The sequence below is a fragment of the Rhinoraja longicauda genome, chromosome 13, assembly GCF_053455715.1.
Source record: "Rhinoraja longicauda isolate Sanriku21f chromosome 13, sRhiLon1.1, whole genome shotgun sequence".
NCBI lineage: Eukaryota > Metazoa > Chordata > Chondrichthyes > Rajiformes > Arhynchobatidae > Rhinoraja > Rhinoraja longicauda.
Window position 1 is genome coordinate 52851153 of NC_135965.1, and position 11211 is coordinate 52862363.

The 11211-nt window shown below is 48.2% G+C and overlaps 1 pseudogene; it reads left to right on the forward strand.

Moving 5' to 3' along the window:
* The first annotated feature begins 1525 nt into the window (after nucleotides 1–1525).
* On the forward strand, nucleotides 1526–8146 carry LOC144599320 (lysosomal amino acid transporter 1 homolog; annotated as a pseudogene).
* The last annotated feature ends 3065 nt before the right edge of the window (nucleotides 8147–11211 follow it).

The window sequence follows — 11211 nt, forward strand, 5'->3', positions numbered from 1 at the left end:
TCCGGTTTCCTCCCACATCCCAGGTCTTGCGGGTTTGTGTGTTAATTGACCCTCTGTAAGTTGCCCCTAGTGTGTGGGGAGTGGATGTGAAGGTGGGATAACTTAGAACGCGTGATAGGTTGTCGTCACGGACACGGTGGGCCGAAGGGCCTGTTTCCATGCTGTAATATCTAAACCGGGTTGCTTGTTTGTGAGAGTTCTTTGATATGATGGTCTGTGGAGTCAGCCTGACCAGAGTACAGCCGCCAGACTATAGTTCAACGAGAGAGGGAGAGAGAGAGAGAGAGAGAGAGAGCGAGAGAGAGAGAGAGAGAGAGAGAGAGAGAGAGAGAGAGAGAGAGAGAGAGGAGAGAGAGAGAGAGAGAGAGAGAGAGAGAGAGAGAGAGAGAGAGAGAGAGAGAGAGAGAGAGAGAGAGAGAGAGAGAGACAGACAGACAGACAGACAGACAGACAGACAGACAGACAGACGGACGGACGGACGGACGGACGGACGGACGGACGGACGGACGGACACTGACCTTGGAGATTACTGAATCCTTGCCCACATCAGTGGTGGGTGGTGGAGGAGAGACATCAGGGAGTGGGGGAGGGAGCTGTGATTAGTGGCTCCATCACTAATTGCAAACTCTGGGCCATTTTAACAAGTTTTTTTTTTAAATAAAGGTTTATAAAGGTCATTTTTTCTAGTTCGATAAGTGCTACAACTTTCTAAAGTAGGCACTCTCATCTTCAAGTTATAGTTATGGTTTTAAAGAAGGGTCTCAACCCGAAAAAAGTCACCTATCCATGTTCTCCACAGATGCTGCCTGACCCGCTGAGTTACTCCAGCACTCTGTGAAACGTCACCTATCCATGTTCTCCACAGATGCTGCCTGACCCACTGAGTTACTCCAGCACTTTGTGCCCTGATTGTGTCTTATTATTATTCCTCCCACACTCCAAAGACGTACAGGTTTCGAGGTTAGTTGGCAGTGTGTGTAGGATAGTGTTAGTGCATGGCAGCACAGTAGTCTGTGGACTGAAGGGCCTGTTCCTGGGCTGGATCTTTATCTTTGGCGGTCACAGTGGTGCAGCGGTAGAGTTGCTGTCTTACAGCGCTTTCAGCGCCGGAGACCCGGGTTCGATCCCGACTATGGGTGCTGTCTGTGTGGAGTTTGTACGTTCTCCCCGTGACCTGCGTGGGTTTTCTCCGAGATCTTCGGTTTCCTCCCACACTCCAAAGACGTGCAGGTTTGTGGGTTAATTGGCTTGGTATAAATATAAATATTGTCCCTAGTGTGTGTAGGATAGTGTTAATGTGCGGGGATCGCTGGTCGGCACGGACTCGATGGGCCGAAGGGCCTGTTTCCTCACTCTATCTCTAAACTAAACTCAACTAAAGTGTAAAGTGTAAACATTTTGTTTTTAATTAATCGCAGGCTCGCTTTTGTGGCTTATGCTAACAAAAGGTGAAGAGGTTTTGTGTTAACGTTTTGAATAACGTAACTAAGATTATGTTAATCCACTTTGATTTCTTTTCAGTCAGATGTATGTGGCTTCTCAGAATGGCAAGGCTGATCAGGCCCTGTCTGTGTGGTTCCTACGTAGTTGGGTGGGTGGTGATATCACCAACTTTGTTGGTTGCTACTTGTCCAATCAACTGGTTATTCAGGTAACACATACATTTTTCTACATCATATATATTTAGATGTGCTGCGTAGTTGTTTTTATAGGAGCAGAATAAGGCCATTCGGCCCACCAAGTCCACTCCGCCATTCAATCATGGCTGATTTATCTCTCGCTCCCAACCCCATTCTCCTGCCTTTTCCCCTGCCACACTTACGAATCAAATATCCACCTTAAAAATATCCATTGACTTGGCATTGCCTGCCTTCTGTGGCAATGAATTCCACAGATTCACCGCCCTCTGACTAAAGAAATGTCTCCTCTTCTCCTTTCTAAAGGTAGATACTCCTATTCTGAGGCTGTGTCCTCTGGTCCTAGACTCTCCAACTAGTGGAAACATCCTCTCCACATACACTCTATCCAGGCTTTTTACTTCCCTTTTTAAAAAATACTTTTAAAATTATTTGTCTTAACTAATGTCTGATGATGGGTCTCGACTAGGGGTGCCAACTATCTCATTCCCAATTACGGGACAAGGTGACGTCACCGCCCCTCGCCCCACGTGACCTCACCCAGCCAGCGGCCACGTGCTCCTGCTTCTCCAATGGTGGCCGCCCGGACCGGGAGGCGGGTTACTACGGACGTTAAGTGGAGCCTATGTCCCCGGGCCTTCACTGTCCGGAGCTAAAATGTCGGAAATCTAGAGTGTTGGGACCTAAAATGTCGGGGCCTACAGTGTCAGGGCCTACAGTGTCCGGGCCTACAGTGTCGGGGCCTACAGTGTCGGGGCCTACAGTGTCGGGGCCTACAGTGTCAGGGCCTACAGTGTCCGGGCCTACAGTGTCGGGGCCTACAGTGTCGGGGCCTACAGTGTCGGGGCCTACAGTGTCAGGGCCTACAGTGTCGGGGCCTACAGTGTCCGGGCCCTACAGTGTCTGGGGCCTACAGCGTCGGGGCCTACAGCATTGGGGCCTACAGTGTCAAGGCCTACAGTGTCGGGGCCTACAGCGTCGGGGCCTACAGCGTCGGGGCCTACAGCATCGGGGCCTACAGTGTCGGGGCCTACAGTGTCGGGGCCTACAGTGTCGGGGCCTACAGTGTCCGGGCCTACAGTGTCCGGGCCTACAGTGTCGGGGCCTACAGCATCTGGGCCTACAGCGCCCCCTGGGCCTAATATGGGACAAGGGCAGTCCGAAGAAGGGTCTCGACCGGAAACGTCACCTATTCCTTCGCTCCAGAGATGCTGCCTGTCCCGCTGAGTTACTCCAGCTTTTTGTGTCTATCTTATACTATCATGTTTTCTGCTGCAAAATAAGATTTCTTTTGACATTTTTCCCCATGCTCGTGTTTATTAGAATTTTACATCTCGGTGTGTTCAAAGGGGGTCTTCATTTTGAAGTGTAGTAAGCCCTCTCATGTGTTTTTTTGCTTCACAGCAAATTCGCTCTTGAAGTGGGTTATGTGTTGCCTGGGTTATAATGTGTGTGGTAACAATGATGACCACATTACATTTGGTGAAAATATCTTACCACAGCAGGAGTCCCTCAAGACAACTGGTTGGTTTTACTTCAGTAGATGTATTTTAAATGTGTATGTGGCGTGAAATAGTGTTACTTTGAATTACAAATACATTTCGTAGAGTCATACTCTCATACAGTGTAGAAATAGGCCCTTCGGCCCAACTCGCCCACACCGGCCAACATGTCCCATCTACACTAGTCCCACCTGCCTGCGTTTGGTCCATATCCCTCTAAACCTGTCCTATCCATGCACCTGTCTAAATGTTTCTTAAACATTGCGATAATCCCAGCCTCAACTACCGGGGGTGCAGTGAGAGAGAGAATAGTCTGAAGAAGGGACTCGACCATTCATAGAGTGATAGAGTGACACAGTGTGGAAACAGGCCCTTCGGCCCAACTTGCCCACACCGGCCAACAATGCCCCACCTGCCAGCATTTGGGCCATATCCCCCCAAACCTGTCCTATCCATGTACCTGTCTAACTGCTTCTTAAATGTTGGGATAGTCCCAGCCTCAACTATCTCCTCCGGCAGCTCGTTCCGTACACCCACCACCCTCTGTGTGAAACGCTTACCGCTCAGATTCCTATTAAATCTTTCCCCCCTCACCTTAAACCTATGTCCTCTGGTCCTCGATTCACCTACTCTGGGCAAGAGACTGTGTGTCTACCCGATCTATTCCTCTCATGATTGTATACGCCTCTATAAGATCGCCCCTCATCCTCCTGCACTCCTAGGAATAGAATCCCAGCCTGCTCAACCTCTCCCTATAGCTTGGGTCCTGGCAACATCCTCGAAGAAAGTTGTGAACGTGTTGAAATTTTGAAAGTCCTGAAGTCCTTAGTTGAGTTTATTGTCACGTGTACCGAGGTACAGTGAATAGCTTTTTGTTGTGTGCTGTCAGTCAGCGGAAAGTCTATCCATTATTGGATTCAGGGTTACAGTCAGGATTATAATACTTAAAGGCTTACAAATGGGACTTGTCTACTGATTTAATTATATTTAATTATTTTTATCCCACAGTTTCTGAATTGTATTCCGTTGTTTTCCAGGGTCCCTCTGACAATGTTGAGTTTACGGGATATTTATGTGGTTACATGTCCTGTTTATTTTACCTTGGGTCCCGGTTTCCTCAGCTCCATAAAAATGTAAGTACTTGCTTAGTTGTCTTCTGTTGGTTTTGTGCATCGTACATGGAACAGAGCAGGGCAGGCATTTCAGCCCACAATGTCTGTGCCACACATGATGCCATGACTATCTCTGATCAACCTGCCCATAACCTATCTCCCTCCATTCCCCGCATATCCATGTGCCTATCAAAAAGCATCTTAAACGCCACTAAGGTATCTGCCTCCACCACCGCCCCTGGCAGCTCGTGCCAAGGCCCCCACAGGAGCTGCAAGGTGGCGCAGCGGTAGAGTTGCTGCCTTACAGCTCCTGCAGCGCCAGAGACCCGGGTTCCATCCCGACTACGGGTGCTGTCTGTACGGAGTTTGTACGTTCTCCCCGTGACCCGCGTGGGTTTTCTCTGAGATCTTCAGTTTCCTCCCACACTCCAAAGACATGCAGGTATGTAGGTTAACCGGCTTGGTGACTGTGTAAATTGTCCCTAGTGTGTGTAGGATAGTGTTAGTGTGCGGGGATCGCTGGTCAGCATGGACTCGGTGGGCAGAAGGGCCTGTTTCCGCGCTGTATCTCTAAACTAAACTAAACTAAACTAAAACACCACTCTCTGTGTAACATCAAGTTATATCCCCTTTAAACTTTGCCTCTTTCACCTTCAAGCTATGCCCTCCATTATTTGAAGCTGTGCCCTCTAATATTTGATACTAGAAATATAAATTTATGTTGCTGACTGCCCAGAATAAAGAGATGCCTCTTTTTTAAATGTAATGTTTTTTTTAATGCTTGTTATTAGTGGTTAATAACTAACCATTAGTTACTGTTAAGTGAATGGGATAGACATTTATTCATTTCCCCTCTTTCATAAGGAGCAGGGGGACACAGATTGAACCGTAGAGTTCGCGAGAGGTTCCGAGAGAAATAGTGATAGAGGCTAATCAAATGTAAACGTGCTGCTGTAACCCTGTTGTGGGACGAATAACGGATTATGAAGAAGGGTCTCGACCCGAAACGTCACCCATTCCTGACCCGCTGAGATGCTGCCTGACCCGCTGAGTTAATCCAGCACTTTGTGAATAAATACCTTCGATTTGTACCTGCATCTGCAGTTATTGTCTTATATTATTATTATTATAATTATTATTGTTATTAAATGCATTTTTGAGTCATTTTTGAGTTTAATTTCACAATCAACTTGAGGAAAAACATAAGTTATTTTTTGCTTAAACCAGTTATCAGAAAATTATATTATTTGTGCCTCGTGAACGTTAAGTTTATGAAAGGGAAAGAAAGAGATTAATAAAGATATATAATAATTTTTATGTCGGGGTTCCGTGAGGCATGAAGATTGTTTCAAGGGTTCCTCAAGGGTAAAAATGTTGAGGAAAGCTGTGTTAAAGTAATCTGCCGACCTGATGTTGATTGTTACAGTTCCGGTCGGTGACAGTCCACAGAAGGAACATCCTAGTTGCTCTTTGTTCTGGCGATGTTGGGTAGCAGCACCTATGGACAATAGACAATAGACAATTGTCGGGTCGGCGATGTTGGGTAGCAGCACCTATGGACTGAGCATTATAGTGAAGGTGCCTAAAAGCAAAGCACCCGCCCAGAATTACATCCTCCATCACCTGGCCTGGCCTGGATCATCGGCAGCTGTTGAGTGCTCTTGGTGGATTTTCTCGTATCCTTTTATTCGTAATCACAATCACAACCGTACTTTATTAGCCAAGTATGTTTTGCAACACACGAGGAATTTCATTTGCCACACAGTCACGCCAATAACATGCAACCAGACACACAAGATACATTTTAACATGAACATCCCCCACAGTGACTCCCCCACATTCCCCACTGTGATGGAAGGTGGAAAGAAAGTTCAATCTCTCCCTTCTTTGTCCTCCAGCGGTTGGGGCCTCGAACCTTCCGTTTTCAAGTGATTAACCATTCGAGCAGCAGTTCGATTGTCAATGCAGTAAGACAGTTTCTTCCCAGCAGTCCTCAGGCAACTGAACCATCGTACCAACAACGAGAGAGCCGTCCTGAGCTACATTTTGGGGAGCGTCGGACTATCTTTGATCTTCAAGGGCGGCACGGTGGCGTAGCGGTAGAGCTTGTGTCTCACAGCGACCGCCAGAGACCCAGGTTCGCTCCTGACTACGGGCGCTGTCTGTACGGAGTTACGCATGACAATAAACTAAATAAAACCTAAACTCATTGGGGAAATATTTGACTGAGAAAATCCGTTTTTGGTTGGGTTTTCATCTGTAGAAATGGAGAAAAGGCTGACATCCAAAACATTTTATGGGTGATTTATGCCTGGTTTATGTTTGGAATTTATTCAAAGATAAAGGGAATAGGGCTCAAACTAATGCAGCAGGAAAGGAATTCTTCAATGGACAGCAGTTTAGTTTACTAATCAGTCTGAAGAAGGGTCTCGACCCGAAACGTCACCCATTCCTTCTCTCCCGAGATGCTGCCTGACCCGCTGAGTTACTCCAGCATTTTGTGTCTACCTTCAATTTAGACCAGCGTCTGCAGTTTTTTTCCTACGCAGTTTAGTTTAGTTAATTGTCCCGTGTACTAAGGTGCAGTGAAAAACCTTTCTGTTGCGTGCTATCCAGAGAGCGGAAAGTCTGTACATGATTACAATCAAGTTGACCACAGTGTGCAGATACAGGATAAAGGGAATAAAGTTTAGTGCAAGGTAAGGACCAGTGAAGTCCAATTAAATATAGTCCGAGCGTCTCCAATGAGGTAGATGGTAGATAGTGACAGGGTGGTTCCGTTGCCAGAGAGTAGTTGGGATGAAACTGTCCCCGAATCTGGAGGTGTGCATTTTCACACATCGATACCTCTTGCCTGATGGGAAATGGAGGTGAGACTGGTCCTTGATGATGCTGCTGGCCTTGCCGAGGCAGCGTGAGGTATAGATGGAGTCACTGGAAGGGAGGTTGGTTTGTGTGATGGTCTGGGCTGCTGGCCTTGCCGAGGCAGCGTGAGGTATAGATGGAGTGGGTGGGAGGGAGGTTGGTTTGTGTGATGGTCTGGGCTGCTGGCCTTGCCAAGGCAGCGTGAGGTATAGATGGAGTGGGTGGGAGGGAGGTTGGTTTGTGTGATGGTCTGGGCTGCTGGCCTTGCCGAGGCAGCGTGAGGTATAGATGGAGTGGGTGGGAGGGAGGTTGGTTTGTGTGATGGTCTGGGGCTGCGTCCACAATTCTCTGCAATTTCTTGCGGTTTTGGATGGAGCTGTTCCTAAACCACGCTGTGATGCATCCTGATAAGATGACAATGTCATAACTATACTGAAACTGCTTGGGTAAAGTGCATTCGCAGTGTAATTAATATGTAATATTTACAACATTGAGCTCACTGATGGAATATAGAGTCCAAATACAGCCACGATGAAGATGGTACATTATTTTATTAACTGTTCCCTGCGTTATAGACAATAGACAATAGGTGCAGGAGGAGGCCATTCGGCCCTTCGAGCCAGCACCGCCATTCAATGTGATCATGGCTGATCATTCTCAATCAGTACCCCGTTCCTGCCTTCTCCCCATACCCCTTGACTCCGTTATCCTTATTTCATTCTACTCAAATGAAATGGAAAAAGTGTTTAACATGTTGATGTCTACAAATCGTTGCTTTATTTCCTTCTGTGCAGTTATTTTTTTGATTTCTGAAAATATTTTTATGTGTTTGATTTCTTCTTTATGTTATCTGTTTCACAGATTCATAGGTCGGTTTGCGGGTCACTGATTGCCGGGGCTTTTGTTCTGATGTGTCCTTAATGAGCCCCGTCAGATCACTGCACAGTTTATTGTCTACCGCAGGCCAAGTAGGTTCTCGGCCCGCTCCGTTCCTGAAGTTGTGCCCCTCCTTGATGGCGACGAAGACTAGATTTACGAGATACAGCGCGGAAACAGGCCCTTCGGCCCGCCGGGTCCGTGCCGACCCGTGTCGGAGGCTGAAGATCGCATTGGGAGTGGGAGTCAGATGGAAACTTAACGTGAGGGATATGTGGAAGCTCAGGATCACTTTTGCAGACTGAACAAAAGCCGTGATCCATAGAAACATGGAAACATAGAAAATAGGTGCAGGAAGAGGCCATTCGGCCCTTTGAGCCAGCACCGCCATTCATTGTGATCATGGCTGATCATTCTCAATCAGTATCCCGTTCCTGCCTTCTCCCCATACCCCCTGACTCCTCTATCCTTAAGAGCTCTATCTAGCTCTCTCTTGAATGCATTCAGAAAATTGGCCTCCGCTGCCTTCTGAGGCAGAGAATTCCAAAAGTAAAATAATGTTACTTTAAAACATTACCCAAGATGGTGTCCAACCCAGGCTTGTCCAAGTGCTTGAACCAGTGCTTGTCCCAGTGCTGTCCCAGTGCCTGTCCCAGTGCTGTCCCAGTGCTTGAACCAGTGCTTGTCTCAGTGCTTGTCCCAGTGCTTGTCCCAGTGCTTGTTCCAGTGCTTGTTCCAGTGCTTGTCCCAGTGCTGTCCCAGTGCCTGTCCCAGTGCTTGAACCAGTGCTTGTCCCAGTGCTGTCCCAGTGCCTGTCCCAGTGCCTGTCCCAGTGCCTGTCCCAGTGCCTGTCCCAGTGGCTGTCCCAGTGCCTGTTCCAGTGGTGGATCTGCAATCACACATTACAATCACTCCACTCTTAAATCTCTACTCCTGCAGCAACATTTATCCTGTATCTGTGTGGCTTAATTGTAATCATGTATTGTCTTTCCACTGCCTGGTTAGCACGCAACACAAGCTTTTCATTGTACCCCGTTCCACGTGACAATAATAAACTAAACGGAGCGAAACTAAAAACAAATGTTTGCGCCATGTCGAATCTTTGTGCTTGCTTGGGATATGTGAAGCTACCCAGGACACTGGGATGAATGGAAGTCCCACTTTCCATTGAAGGTAGACACAAAATGTTGGCGTAACTCAGCGGGACAGACAGCATCTCTGAACACCGTGTTACAGGAAAGATCTTGTTAACCTGGAAAGGATACGGAGAAGATTTACGAGGATGTTGCCAGGACTAGAGGGAGTGAGCTACAGGGAGAGGTTGAGTAAGCTGGGTCTCTATTCCATGGAGCGCAGGAGGATGAGGGGTGATCTTACAGAGGTGTATACAATCATGAGAGGAACAGATCGGGTAGATGCACAGAGTCTCTTGCCCAGAGTAGGTGAATCGAGGACTAGAGGACATGGGTTTAAGGTAAAGGGGAAAAGATTTAATAGGAATCTGAGCGGTAACCGTTTCACACAGAGGGTGGTGGGTGTATGGAACAAGCTGCCAGAGGAGGTAGTTGAGGCTGGGACTATCCCAACATTTAAGAAGCAATTAGACAGGTACATGGATAGGACAGGTTTGGGGGGATTTGGACCAAATGCTGGCAGATGGGGCATTGTTGGCCGGTGTGGGCAAGTTGGGCCGAAGGGCCTGTTTCCACACTGCGTCACTCTATTAATCCATGAATGGTCGAGTCCCTTCTTCAGACTATTCTCTTTCGCTGCACCCCCTCTATGATTCTCACTCACTTTCTATTACTCCCGCTATCTGCATAACTGATCACCGTACAACAACAAACATATGTGGTTTAGAAGGTTTGTTTGTTGTGGGGTCTGTATATTTGCAGGTTCATCATTAATTAGCAGAATTGTTTACCTTGTTGAAATTGAGCCATATGAGTTTAGAGCTGGGGTTTCAGTCAATCACTCTGCAAGCTGTACACCAGGTCTGATAAGAGATCCTTTAAACCTCCATAGGTGAGGCTGTTATAGTTGCCATTTTCTTACCATGAGGACTTTTCCCTGATCATGAAATAGTTCACTTGTGATCACCTGATAAATTAAGCAATAAGAAACTGTTTAAACAATTTACTAATTTTACCGAAGCCAATTAACCCCCAAGCCTGTACGGCTTTAGAGTGTGGGGGAGACCGGAGCACCCGGAGAAAACCCAGGCGGTCCCAGTGAGACAGCACCCATAGTCAGGATGGAACCCGGGACTCTGGCGCTGTAAGGCAGCAACTCTACCGCTGCGCCACCGTGCTGCCCCGTAAAACTGATGCTGCCTTTCTGCGCCATAAATATTTCAGTCCAATTAAGGCCAATCACCACGCTGCCCTGTGGGAGAGTGCTCATGTGGAAAAGCGTGGGTGTACTCTGGGGAACAGAGTGAATATTACAGTGGAAGATCCTCTCTTCCAATGGGTGCAGTGTCTTCAGTTTGACCACTGCATTGGGGAACTCCTGAAGCCACATCCAATGACCACAACAACCTTCTCAGGTGCTATTTGGGGCAGCACAGTGGCACAGCGGGTAGAGCTGCTGCCTCACAGCGCCAGAGACCCGGGTTCCATCCTCACTACGGGCGCTGTATGGTGGCACAGCGGTAGAGCTGCTGCCTCACAGCGCCAGAGACCCGGGTTCCATCCTCACTACGGGCGCTGTATGGTGGCACAGCGGTAGAGCTGCTGCCTCACAGCGCCAGAGACCCGGGTTCCATCCTCACTACGGGCGCTGTATGGTGGCACAGCGGTAGAGTTGCTGCCTCACAGCGCCAGAGACCCGGGTTCCATCCTGGCCTCGGGTGCTGTCTGCGTGGAGTTTGCACGTTCTTCCCATGACCGCGTGGGTTTTCTCCGGGCGCTCCGGTTTCCTCCCACATTCCAAAGACATGCGGGTTTGTGGGTTAATTGGCCCTCTGTAAGTTGACCCCAGTGTGCAAGATGGGATAGTATGAACGGGTGATTGATGGTTGACATGGACTCAGTGGGCCGAAGGGCCTGTTTACACACTGGATCTCTAAACTAATCATTGGCGGTCACTGGAGGCGAGTGTGACTGTCCTCTCCATAGGGTGGGACGCCTGTGCGTGACTTTGTGTAACGTGGTGAGACTGGTGCACAGACAGCCACCACACGGTCCTTGACAGATCTGGGTCAGGATCCAGTGGCGT